The sequence below is a fragment of the Ceratosolen solmsi genome, unplaced genomic scaffold, assembly GCF_000503995.2.
Source record: "Ceratosolen solmsi marchali unplaced genomic scaffold, CerSol_1.0 scaffold6, whole genome shotgun sequence".
NCBI classification, from domain to species: Eukaryota; Metazoa; Arthropoda; class Insecta; order Hymenoptera; family Agaonidae; genus Ceratosolen; species Ceratosolen solmsi.
Genome location: NW_011948414.1, coordinates 10619773 through 10634161, shown reverse-complemented (window position 1 = coordinate 10634161; position 14389 = coordinate 10619773).

Here is a 14389-nt window from a genome sequence, read left to right as displayed (position 1 = left end):
TAATGGAGTTTGATTGTCTTTAAACACATACGACCTGGCATTGGTTACAGGTTGAAATCAAATGTGCAAAATTTTGTAAAGTTTGGAATCTCGATAAAGTATTTCCACGTTGGTTTAGAGTCGTTGAAACAAGGGGACGGATGATTATGTCCACATCATTTAGGCCTCTAGCGTTTTCATCTATTCTTGTGATGTTTTCAAACTAGTGGAAAGCCTCGATTTTCGTATTTCGTAAATTTTTCAATATACATATATATATATATATATATATATATATATAAAATTTCGTAGAAATTACACTGACCGCAATTGTTTGGTTATTGGGCGAGGCAGAAAATTCGCGTATTATCATGCGTGACAAATAGAAATAACGATGCACAACATTTTTCTTCGTTTAATGGTGCAATCTTATATTCCCGTTGATACAAAACATTACGTTTTAAATAATAATGAATAGATCCGGGCTTGTTTTTATGAGTATATATGTTTGATATTTTTAATCATTTTAGAACATTTATTTTAATAATAAAAGATTGGTGTACGGGACATTAAATTTGATAATTTATGTATCCTACATTGTTATTATTTTTCTATTTTTAGTATATGAAGAATAAATTTATGATACTAGAATGAAATAATAGTATTGATATTTGATATATGTTAATTATCCGTCAATTTTATACAATTTAATACTATTTATATAATTTCCTAAGATATACTTACTGGATAGATATATAAATATCTCAAAATACAGATTAAACAATTGTCAAATGAAATATTAATTTTGACAATGTAGTTTTATTAAATATTATTACAATATTACAAAGTCTATTTAATATAATGGTAATTAATTATGTTCTATAAAGATGTTTATTTAGTGAAAAGGAAAACATCGATACAACACTTTTTTTCAAATGGCATTATTAATTTTATTATTAATAGCTTATAATATTAAGGAAATTATTAATGAAAATCTATTGCTAAATATTGATTAAATATCAAATTATTAAATATTACTGAATTAATAGTAAAAATTAACGATAAAATAAATAATTATTTCAAAATAATGTATGTATATTTTTAGATATAAGTAATTTTTATAATTCTGATGGAAAAAAACAATCATATATTATTTATAATTGTTCTATTATGCAATAATTACTTTATTTTATTAATTACGATTATCTCATCTTTTTTTTTTTTTAATCAGAAACATAAAAAGCAACGCCATTATTTTTAACTATTCATGTATGTTTCAATATATTCGTATAAAAGTTACTATAATAGAATGTTTTCTAACAAACTTATTTTTAGGACTGAAAATACTTCATGAAAATATCTGTTTAATTTGAGCAGACAAAAATCAAATTTATTATTTCTGTAGTCTATTATTGCATTAAAATTATTATAAAGTATTAATAATGTATTAGTTAGTATTTTCATTCGTTGTGTTAATGTTTAGTGTAAATACATGCCTATCTTATTCCATCTGATAATTTTATAATATTATTTTAAGATTTTTTGTTAATTGCCTAAAGTACAGAGTATTAATAATTTTCTAAGGTATAGGATAAAATTCATTAAAATTCTATTGCATCTAAATAGCTCATTTCAGTGTTCATTTGTTTGTGCGTTTAATACACGAACAATTCATCTGTTAAATCTTATGTTTTTATATTAATTGTTACGGATGTAATAATATAACAAAAATTAAGATATATATATATGAATGATTAAATATTTTTATTAGATTTTTTTTTTAATAAAAAAAGAAATTTATAATATTCACAAAAATAGGTTAGAATGACAAATTATATACCTTTTATCATTCAAACATTTAAAATTATTATCTTGCCATATACTCCATATACATATAGTTTGAAAATTTTTTACATATCATTCAACATTGTCATTTGAAAAATGTGCCATCGGATATGAAAGTTCCCATAAATATACGTGCTGTGTCTTTCTTTTGCACTCACCGAGCCATGTACATTTATTATTTCCGGTATACTGAGTCACAGAGTTCGACTCGTCTACGGTTGCTTTCCTTCGAAGAATATATTGCCCTGAATGTGCGCTTTCATCTCTCTCTCTCTCTCTCTCTCTCTCTCTCTCTCTTTCTTTCTTTTACCCGTCTCCCTCTCGAACATCTTTTGTCCATCAAACGTTTTATAAACGTATGCATTTATGCTGTGATGAGGAACGAAGTAACTGCTGTCATTTTCATCAGTTTCATAACTCTGATACACACACACACACACACACACACACACACACACACGCACACACACACACACAATGCTTTAGTAGAGTAGTGACTGTGGTTGTTAAATCGAGACGGATTCAATGGCGGGAATCGAGGACGAATTTAATTTGCATGCGGTCTGCTTAAAACATTACTGTTGAGAATCTTTTTAATTCTTCGATAAACGAGAATTGTACTCTTTTTTTTATACTTCTCACTTGAATGGTATAAAACTTTCTCTACCGCAATGCTATAGATATTTTTATTTTGCGTTGATTTTATATATTATAAAAGAGAAAACTATATAAAAAAAAAAAAAAAAAAAAAAATAGATTGGGTGAAAATTGTAGTTTCCCAATTTCAATATGATTCATTACATAAATAATATACAATGAAATAAATATCAATAGTTAACACAAAGATTTATAAGTACATAGTTATTTCAATAGTGTGTTTAATGAGTTTATCTTAATAACTACTTGCGATTTAATGTTCTATTTAAAATTCAATAAATTATTTATGCGTTAATTATTTATGAAATTAGTTTTATCTAATAATCGTAATGTTTTATTTAATTAAATTTAGTAAAATATAATTAATTTTGAAACTATTTATTAGGTTTATTAAATAAAAAATACAAGGTTTTCTGTCGTTTAAGACATGATTTCATTTGAATTATATACAGTAGATATAAACACGTAATATTCATTAAAATTAATAGACCATTATAAATGGAGAATAATTTAGAATAATTTTGATAAATGTAATTTCTGTAAATTCTGCAATTTTGTATGCGTTGTTTATATAAATACATTAAATATTAAGATTTATTTAATTTAATATATCTTTAAATTTACTTTTAGTTTTCGTAAAGTGTTTTAGACCAAGCAATCCTATATTTAAGTGGATGTGTAGTAGTAGGCTTGCACAAACAACTGTTAAATTAATTACCGATGAAACGAAAACCGTAACTTTCGCTCGAGTTCGCGTTATTAATGGTTATTATTAGGGAAACATCAAATGTTTCAAGGAATAAAATAGATATTCGATATTCTGATAACGCTTCGGTGTCACTGTCAACAAATATGACTTTACATTGTTAGTAAGACTATCGTTAGTTTTCATATAATTACTTTGAATTATCATAATAGATGTTAACGTTATATATAATAAAATAATTATTATTTTTAAAATATTTCGATGCATAAATGGCTTGATGTCAAGTATTATTCAAAACATGCCAATATAAGTAAAATAAATTAGTTTATTATTGAGATATAGTTGGGTCACGATGAATTTAATTCTTTCTATATTACTTGATAGTACTTTTGAGAATAATATTGACTGAACCGTCTTATGAAGAATTGAATTTCAGATTTATTAGTTTAGTTTATACAACTTGCAGAATCCCAATCTTCCTTCATACACAATTTATGCCCTATACACACATTTGTAGTAGACTTTTCAATTTAAACAATACTTCGATTTAAATGTGAAAACTGTTGTTTAATTTAACTTTGAATAATTTGAATAATTATGTAAGGGCTGGTAGATTGAAAAAGTATTTAATCATTAATCGTTAGATTGTTGCCGAAACCTTGATTAGTGAATTGCAACTTTATAGTCTATAAAGAAATGAGCGTGAAGTTTACGTTATATATAACAAATCTTTAATAAAAAAATTTGTTTGTTCTAACGAAGCTCTAGGATATAACAGCATTCACATTCAATTTCGTACTCATTATGATAGATTAGCATAGATGTCACAATAGCCAATAAATAGTCAGCGCAGTACAAACAATTTTAAAGTAAACTTGAAATAGTTTGCAGGAGCTCGATTGAAAAAGCCTAACGCATTCCATATTTTCTTCAAAAGCGCCCGTTTAATCAAAATCGTCGTCTTCGAGTTTATATCGACTTTATTGTATAACCCACGACATTAAAGACAATAGTTCCGGCTTTCCTTTAATACTATTAGTAGTAGCAATGGCACGTGTATCAGTCGCTCGATACAAGGACATACAGCCAATATAATATCAGCTAAGTAAGGAATATCAGTCTAAGGACTCACGAGAGATGTACTGATTACTTTATTATGCACATTTCATTATCTTTGTACTTTATCTTTTATTCTATTTTTTACATCAGCACTAGGGGTACAGAGCATATAGTGCGTCCTTGTGCTCAATTAATTAAGTCTGTCATGTACACAAATATAATTTGATCACTTAATTTTTTTTTTTTTTTTTTTTTTTTTTTTTGATAACTTTCTAATTCTTAAAACCTATATTTAGATTATCTTTATAAATTTTAAGACAAATAAATGCTTTCGTTTGATTAAAAAACGAATGCATAATTTGATTATAATATTATCGAGAAGTAAGACAATTTGCACACAACTGCAAAGATAATATTTTATTCTCTTACTTGATTAAAGTATATTACCTAATTAATTTATAATGAATACGAGGAAAAGGAAAAGTTATTATTTAAATATAAATATTTAAAATTCGAAACTTTGTATAAAAATTAGTAATCGAATTTAAAATTTCAAATGGAATTAATAAATACATTCAAGGAAGCAAAATTTCAATATATTAAACGAATTTTCATATTTTTATTTTAATCCATAGTAAGGAAAATTAATTAAATTATTTATGAAAAGGTAGATACTTTTCCCTCATTTTTCAATGTTTTTCATAAATTCCTAAAACTCGCTCTATTTTTGTACCTATTAAAGTGTAAAGAAACTCTTGCGATGAAAACTTTTATTTATATAAATATATTTATATATAAAGTGTTCTATAAATCAATAAAGAATATTGAAAGTAAATTTTATTTTATAGAAATAATAATATTACTTCTAGAACTTTCTTTTTCAAACTAAATTTCATATTGTAAGCATTTGGCTATTTTATTTTATAACCCGTATTTCATGTCTTTTTGTAAGATCCGTTCTTACTTCAATGAACCGAAGCTTCTAAGGCTTCACAACTTCGCCGGGGAATTTTAAAAAAGAAATGTAACACCACTTAAAAACAAAAATTCTTAGTTCATCTTGACTATTGAAAAAAAGCTTCCTTGAAATTCAGTCAACAATGTAATTTAAACTTTCAAATTTAAAAGCAACCATACTTTTCCTAACGTCATATTAAATAATAGACGTCAAAAGACCTTGGATTATCCTTAATCAAACCTTTTTAAAAGTTTATTGAGCATTTAACACGTAAATGATTTTCATTTGCTGACTAGGAAATGATAGTATTAAAGTATAGTAAATTGTACATTTTACATTAATTTAGTTTTTTTATATCCTTTATGTATTCATTTTAATATGAAAAGATTTTAGAAATTAATGAACTTCTAATTGGTATTTTATTTATATATATATATATATATTTATTTATTTATTTAATATTCCATTTATTTCTATTTTAAAAGAAATAAATCGATTTTTGTAAAATTTCTGATTAATGGATATTTACTTTATATTCAATTACATTTACTTCATTCAAATTATATTTCCAAATTTGTATTTTTTTTTTCTATACGAATGAACATTGAAGTTTCAAACGTATAAATTTAACTTGAAAAAAAAAAAAACATTATACAGAAGAAAGTTTAGAAGAAAGATAAATTAATTTTTGCATTTGTTTGAAGAAGAACTACGCTTATATCAATTTATTTAAATGTAAATAAATTAAGTCGATAATTATGACGAACCTATTGTAAAGGTTATTCATACATTTTCTTGTTAACATATAGAAATAATATTTATAAGCTATAATATTTTTGAATAATTATTTAATCACTAAATATATTATGAAAATATTATGTTTCTTTGCATAAAAGATTTATTTGAAAAATGAGTTATAGTTATTTCATAACAAATTAAAAAGTATTATTTTTCATAAATACATCCAATATATATTTCTCTAACATTGAATATTGAAATTGAGAAGTTTGTTTTTTATTTGTTTGTTTTTTTTTTTTTTTTTTGCACCACTTACGTATATAAAATTAATTATTTATAGAACTTCGATATAATTATAAGAATTTAATCATCTACTTTGAGATACAAATTAATATAGATTTTAAATATTACAATTCAACTATTCTTGAAAATTTTAAAACGTAAATCATATATAAATAGTCTTTATAGAGAATTTAGTCAAAAATATCGTACGAATTAATTATAATAATAATTAATATTTGTATATAAGCTTTATTCAACTTAAAAAATATTATCGCGCAATTTGAAAATATTATTAGTAATTTGCTGTAAGAATACTTTTACATAAATATTTTTACAAAAATATACTTTCCTTAAATGTAAAAAGATCACTTTATTTATTATTTTATTTATATACTTGAATATAATAAAATTTTGCTACGTATAATTTTTAAGATGACAATTTAGTATTAAACTTATGAAATAAGTCATATAGCTTTTTAAATGATTTGCCATTCTAAATTATTAACAATCATTTATAAAATATTATTTATAAATTATTTTATTTCTAAAGGATTTAAAACATAAAATATTTAATAATCCTTGATGGATGATTAACATTATTAACGAAAAATTTGAAAAAACCTGGTTGAAAGCACTTGGCCAATGGTAAGATATTAAAAATTGTTTATTACGTAGCTCTGGAAGCACAAATTTCGGCTTAAAAACAAAAAAGGAATAGTAGTAAAAGCTGAAAAAAACGAAAGCTTATCTGTTGAATACAAAGGAGTTTCATATCCTGCATTATGATTAAAAATACGCAATGTTTAGAAATTGTTCTAATAAGCCTTCTCTCTATATGTATATGTGTATGCTTCGTTCTTAAGCTCAAAAAATTACTTTTTCTCGATGAAAATTTTTTATTTTATATTTTATGTTTATGAAAATAGAGAATAAGGACTTTTTTTTTTATTAGAAATGTTTCTTTTTATATAATTATTTGTATCCAGTATTCTTTGTTTCTACTGAAATAGTGTTTTACAACATTTTTAAAATTAACCATATAAATCGCTTGAATTTTAATTTTGAAATTCAAAACCTTTGGTTCCATGGATTAGAATCTAATCTTTCTATAATATATTATATTCTGTAAAATATTCAATAACATATAATATTATGATAAAAGGATTGAATAATTAAATAAATTAAAAAAGAATTGAATAATTTTGTATCTTAAAACAGAGAAAGGGAAGTTCTTTGAAACTTATCAATGGCTTTAATAAATTTGTTGAAATTAAGAAGTTTATTGTATAAAATGAAAATATGATAAATTTTCTACAACATAATGATGTATTCAGTGTGTGCGCGCGCGCGCGCGCGCGTGTGTTTATGAAATTATACAGACTAACGCTAAGAAAATTTACTAAATTTGTTTACAAAATTTCTTAATTTTTTAGAAAATGCTTAATACTCTATTTACGAAGACAAAGCAATAAAATCATTTTTATTTCTTTCAATGCTCAGAGTTATCATTGTATTGTCGATTATGTTAATAAATTTGATTTTTAATTATTGAATGATAATGACTATATTATTGATTTTCAATGATAATATGCAAATATAAAATTAATTTAAATGAATAATATTTAACTTCTTATTGCACGTAGGTGAATTCCCTAATAAAACAAAATACTCTAACTCACACATACAAAGTTGCGAAAGATATAGTCATTTAAGATCTCCATAGTAACATAAAGTAATATTTTGATTTATATGATAAGATACGTTAATATTAGTTTCATCCTTCCTACTAGCATACGATAACATATAATGAAACTGTTAAAAACTATTTGTCTTTGGAATAATATTCGATTATATAAAGGTAAATTATGAATTTAATCTCTTATCGCGTGGCTCGAGATCACCGAAATAATATGAAATAATATGAACTTAAAAGGGATAATAAGTATATAATGCCGATTACGGCGACGTAGCATACTCAACCGAATGTAAATTTGCGTTTTTAAATGCGTCGAGGCAAGATAGTCTCCGTACCTGGGGTGATGCCTCGAGGAAATATACGAGCTCCCGGAACTTTGTCGTCATTGGGTGTAAAAGCGCAAGTAAGAAGGGTCGAGATGACATAAAATCGGGCGTCGATGGCACGACATTGTGCTCCGTTATTTGCGTGAGTGCGTCGTCGCCGTTGTCGTTAGCACCCTGACCCACTTGGCATCGGTCCGCCACGTGGAATTTCGCTTGACAGCGCCAAGAAAAATGTTGGCTTTTTAATGCCTCGTAAAAAGGTGCGACACTGGCCACAAGTAAGTACTTAAGCTTTACTCTACATGCTGATAATAATGCATTATTTTCAGTAACCTTGTCATATGTACATGGACCAGAGCTGTAAATAATATGTAATGCTTATTATCGCTTCTAGGGAATTAATTTGTTGTCAGGTGGCGTTGGCTTGAAAGACTTTTCTTTTTCAATTTATTGTCGAATGGCATGGTTGGTTGCTAAGTACGTGTCGATGATATTAGTCTTGTTAAGGGGGATTTTGCGAGATGTACTTGACAGGATGATGATAAAATAGAACGATAAAGAAATTAAGCATGATGATGACGGAAGGTAGTATAAGGCTTTCGAGGATTTATGGATAAATGTAGTTTTCCAATTTTTTCCCCCTTTTTATTCGGCTAATTTCCTTTAAAGCTCCTTATATGTTAACTTTTATTCTTCTTTTGTAATCGAGGCCAGGTAATTTTTATATTATATACAATTAAACTATGTATTAAATTGTTCGAATATTAATTAATATTTAAAATTATTTTATAATTCTTTAATTTATAAAAACGTGAAAGACGTATCGATTTTCAAAATTTATCGTTATTGCCGTTCGATAGATATTAAAAAAAGATAAAGAAAAAACAAGAGCTCCAAGTGCCTAGACTTATTTAATAAATTATTTATTATTATACAAGTCTTCATTTTATGATTAAGAATCAATTTACCGTTAATGGCTTTTCATTTTTGGCCTAGATTTTCAATTAATATCCATTAAATCGATCGGTAAATTTTCTTTGACAATCTATCTTGTTAAAATACAGATGCATTTAATATAGATTTTTAACTTTTATTATGGTGTTTGTTATAAGCGATAATTTCACGTTTATTACTTTATAATATACAATATAAATATTAATATTCAATAATAATTATTTAAAAACTTATAAAGGCTAGCTTTTCAACATTTTTTCTTTCTTTCTAGTAATAAAGATACCACATGAGATTTTATAATTTTCTTTTTAAATTGAAAATTACTATGAAATATCCAATTACTTTTACATAGACATAATTTTCAAATGACATTTATTTATAATTATAATTTGAAATATCTATTATAAGGTAAAATTTAAATGCGACTTAATCGTAGATCCGAGCATTAACATTAACATTCCTAAAACATTTCGCTATTCGAAATTTATAGTGTAAAACTTTCGATAAAATTACCTATTCAAAAGTCTTTGATAATTATTTGATATAATAAAGGTGATTTTTCAAATTGATGCATTGTTTTCGCATATAATAATTTACTAAATTATTTACTACCGATTCTTTTTTTTTCTTTTTTTTTTTCTTTTTTTATAATTTTTAAAAAAATTCTCATAACGATTATACATAATATATATTTACAAGAAAACGCAGTAACAGAGAATTAAAAAATTTGAATTTCATCTCATTCTGAGCAATACATATTAAAAGTATTTTGTATATAATTACAATTTAATTACAATTAAAAATATTCTGCATTAATAAAATAACATTGGCTAAATTTAATATGAGAATTAAATTGTATAAATGTTTTATTTACTTAATTATGTCTAAATTATTAAGCAATTAAGTTATTTTTTTAAATTTGAAACAATTATTTCGGATTAATAATTATGTATTATTTTATTGGAATCTAAAGAAGTACATTGTGACTTGAAATATAATATTAATAGTGTATAATCTGTATTTTTTAAAGTTTCAATAACATTTCTTCTAAATTATTTGCCATTTTTAAATTCAGGCAAATGCGCATTTGCACGTACATTTTTCTGGAATAGTCCATTTTTAATTTTTCAAATTTCAATCGACCTTTTTAGCAATTTTATAAAAATATAACGATAAAGCGAAACATACACATAATGCATTAGGATAGGCATTACGTTAGACTTGTTTACGCCAGGATACTTGAATATCATAAAATGGATTTTTTTTGTAGGGGATGATCGATGTAAGTCACTGATATAAGATTTAATTATATGAAATTTCGTAAGCGGATGAATCGTAAGTGGACGTAAAGTGAACTCATTTTCGGTTAAGCTGTGAGCTATTATAAAGCGATTTGAATTTAAATCTCATGAGCGAGTTGAGATCATGGGGCCCCAGTGTAATAGGAAACGTCGAAAAATATCAAATATCGAATGGACAATACAATAGGATGTTTGTGTACTTTTTTATATTCTAGAACAGTTCGACTTAAAAATGTCATATTCTATAGGATTGTAATTTGATAATACATTAGTTTAAGTACATTCTTTAGTTGCAAGATACTTTTACACGATAATAATAAAAAAAAAATAAAAAAAAAAAAAAATTTTAATCCTATAGCTGAAATAATTACTTGTTCAATTTTATTTTAATTTTATTTTATTTTATTTTAAAACTTTATATCGTGTGTTTCACGTTATTTTTTTATTAAAGTATTTTAGTTCGAAAACATTTGCTTAAGTTCGCTGATGAATTATGATATTAATGTTATTAACTACATTTTTCCAAACTATATTATGAAGTTCTATACCGCAAAATTTTCCGAGCATAAATCTTCAGATTTGAATTTCTACGAGTTAATTGTTATGAATATATACGGTGAAAACTATGATTGGTAATTTTATCAAATAATAAAAAGTTATATATGTATTAAAAAAATCAATAAAATTATAATTTATTTTTCTGAATTTATTAGACAATATCGATTAACATATTTAATTATCCATATACTTTAATATTTATTGTACAGTGGTGTAATATATCATATAATAAAATATATAATAGTTTTTTGACACTTACAATATAACTTAACTTGTATACGCGTTAAAATTATTTAAGTATTCAAATCAATATTCCGAAGATTTGATGGTTAAAATAATCATGTTAATTGCCACTGATAACAAGAATTAATTCCCTCAGGCGATGAAATTTCCGATAAAAGTTATATCATCTAAATATAATAATGGCCAGTGCGGTAAAATGCTATGCTTTATCTATAATTTATTATCGACCATCGATTATCTTTTTTGAAACAATATAAGAATAAAAATATCGATACATAAACTTTCAGTGATAGATTTTTAAATAGTCGATTCGGACGAATCCAATACACATGCATGTATAGGGAGTCTTTTTGCCACGCCCGAAAGCAAGACTTCGATTTCCTGAAAGTTGGATAAATCTAATTAAATCTTTCACCTCTCTCTCTATCTCTCTCTCTCTCTCTCTTTCTCTCTCTCTCTCTCTCTCTCTCTCTCTCTCTTTCTATATATATATATATATATTTATATTTAGACGCATTTCTTCCTTTTCTTGTTTGTCTAATTTTTGCTTATTTTAATTCGACTACAGGTGCTTTATTTCAATAAACTTTTCTCGAATAGAACGAAGAGCAAATTTATCATTTATACGTATAGGATATAGTAAAGTACAATTTTTATATATATTTTTTTTTACTTTTGTATGAAATTCTTTTTTCTTTTATTTTGTTATTTTCATATTATTTTTTCTTTATTTTATAAAATTAATTGTGAAAATCTTTAATATTAAGATTCATAAACGTCAAGACAATGTTTAAGTCTTATATAACAATAATTAACAATAAATGTTTAAAGAATTAAAATAAGAATTTATAATATTAAATGCATAATCGTACAAACACATTTCATTCACATGATTTAATGATATTTAAATGTTCATCAACATACATTACTGCTACGGTATTACTTGCATATGTAATACTTAAGATATTTTTAAATTGCTTATTTACCGGAAGTTTCGAAAATACAGTTAAAGTCAATAAGTAGTTTGAAAACCAAAGTAATAGATCATATCTTCGTATTAAGGAAAGTAAAGACAATTTAGAATTGATTCCATTTGAAATACTGAAGTTTTGTGAAAACTGTGAATACCGAACGAACAAAGTTGTAAATAATATAAAAATTCATTGCAATTCTTGTGAAAAGCGATTCCCAATGAGGAGTAAATTCAGTGAGCTTCCTTAATATTCTTAGTTTATTCTTTGCATTAAATATTTGGATCAAATATTTTAGCATAATTTATAAGCCGTAAGAACCGAAAGTACATATTTCGTGATTTTTCTGATATTTATTTATAAATATGCAAAATGTAGGTATAAGAAAGTTGTTCTAAAATAAATGCTATCGCGTATGCGAATGAAAGCGGCAATATCAAACTTTATTCTAAGACGTTGTCCTTTCAAAGGCAGTGGTATCCATGATTACCCTTGCTTATTAGTCTGATTGACCGACTTCTTAGTTAAAAGTCGGCCGTCATTTCAATTTGCTTCTTTTGACTGAGATGAAAGCAAATGGAGCTACGAGTCAAAAGCGACAAGAAATACCGCAAGGGAACAGAAAAAAACTGCACTTTTTGAGCTTTTTGCTATAAATATCGGCCGTGAGCTTTATTTTTTTGGAAAATTTTAAGTTTTTCCTTTATTCTCTAACGTGATCGCCCCTCAGTTCAAAGAAAATAAAGATTAATGTATGGAATCACCATGAATGCTCGTTCAATGATGTATATTAAGTTACAAAGTATTTAAATGATTTCGCAACATTTATTATATCGACAAATTAATCTCCAAGTATCAATTTTTGTTTTATTCTAAAATCCTAAAATAATTAAAATGCTCTTCCACATAAAATTGTGAATTATTAATATTACTTACTCAATTTTAATTCATTATTTTTTAATTCTTTCACGACGACAAAAGCAGTTGCGTTTACGATAGTTAGAAAAATGTTCGTATATGTATTCTATTAATTTACTTTCATACTATATATCATTATTTATCCAAATCACAGATAATTTTAATAATACTTTTCAATTGTAAGTATTTTTATTTATATGAAGCAATCTACTATGTAATTCCAATATCTAATATTAAATTTATTTAAAATAAATTCTGAACAAATTCAATTTTGTAGCAGTTGTCAAAGCATTATAAAGATTTATTAAAATAGATGTAGCGCTATTTGTATTCATAATTCAAAGAAAACATTAAATAAAAGTAGACCGATAATGCACGTATATAACATAAATATAAATCTACTAAAAGATTATTAGAAATTCATAATAGTGTATAAGATATAATATTGTAATTAAAGTATATTAATAAATTGTAGAAATGATAAATTCTTGTTTGAGAAATTGTAAGTAGTCTATTAAAAAATTTGTTTTCACTTTTAAACAAAAATTTCTATTGAATTTCTATATTAAACATATAAAATTACTAATAAATATAAAGATCCCTATTTTAGGTTTCACTGCATAGTTATATCGTTATATATATATATATATATATATATATATAATTACATCTTAAATATTTAAGTTCGTTAAATTAAAATTTAATTTTATATTTCATAATAAAACTATGCAATTTATAAAAAAAAAAAAAAAAAAAAAAACGCATGTAATATTATAAAATCAAATTTTTCTATGAATATAGATATACTTTTGAATAAAAAAGTAATATGCACTACTTCATATTTTTACTTGGGGTAGAATTACAATCAAAATGTTGAAGTTTTATCAAAATGTTAAATAAATATCGAAATCATATCTACTAAGTGAAATTGAATAATAAAATTTAAAAACAATGTAATGGATATAAATCAAGCTATGTAAAATTACCGTTCCAATTGTACGGCATATAATTTATAATCTGTATTTCATACATTGCATTATTATTATTTTGGTTATAAGCTCATTCAATTATAAATACCATGTATATTATATTTTATTTTGAAGATAATTAATTTAAAATTATCATTTATATAACAATATTCGAATTGAATTATTGAACATTAGATTTTCTAATATTTAAAAACATTCAAGCGTTTAAT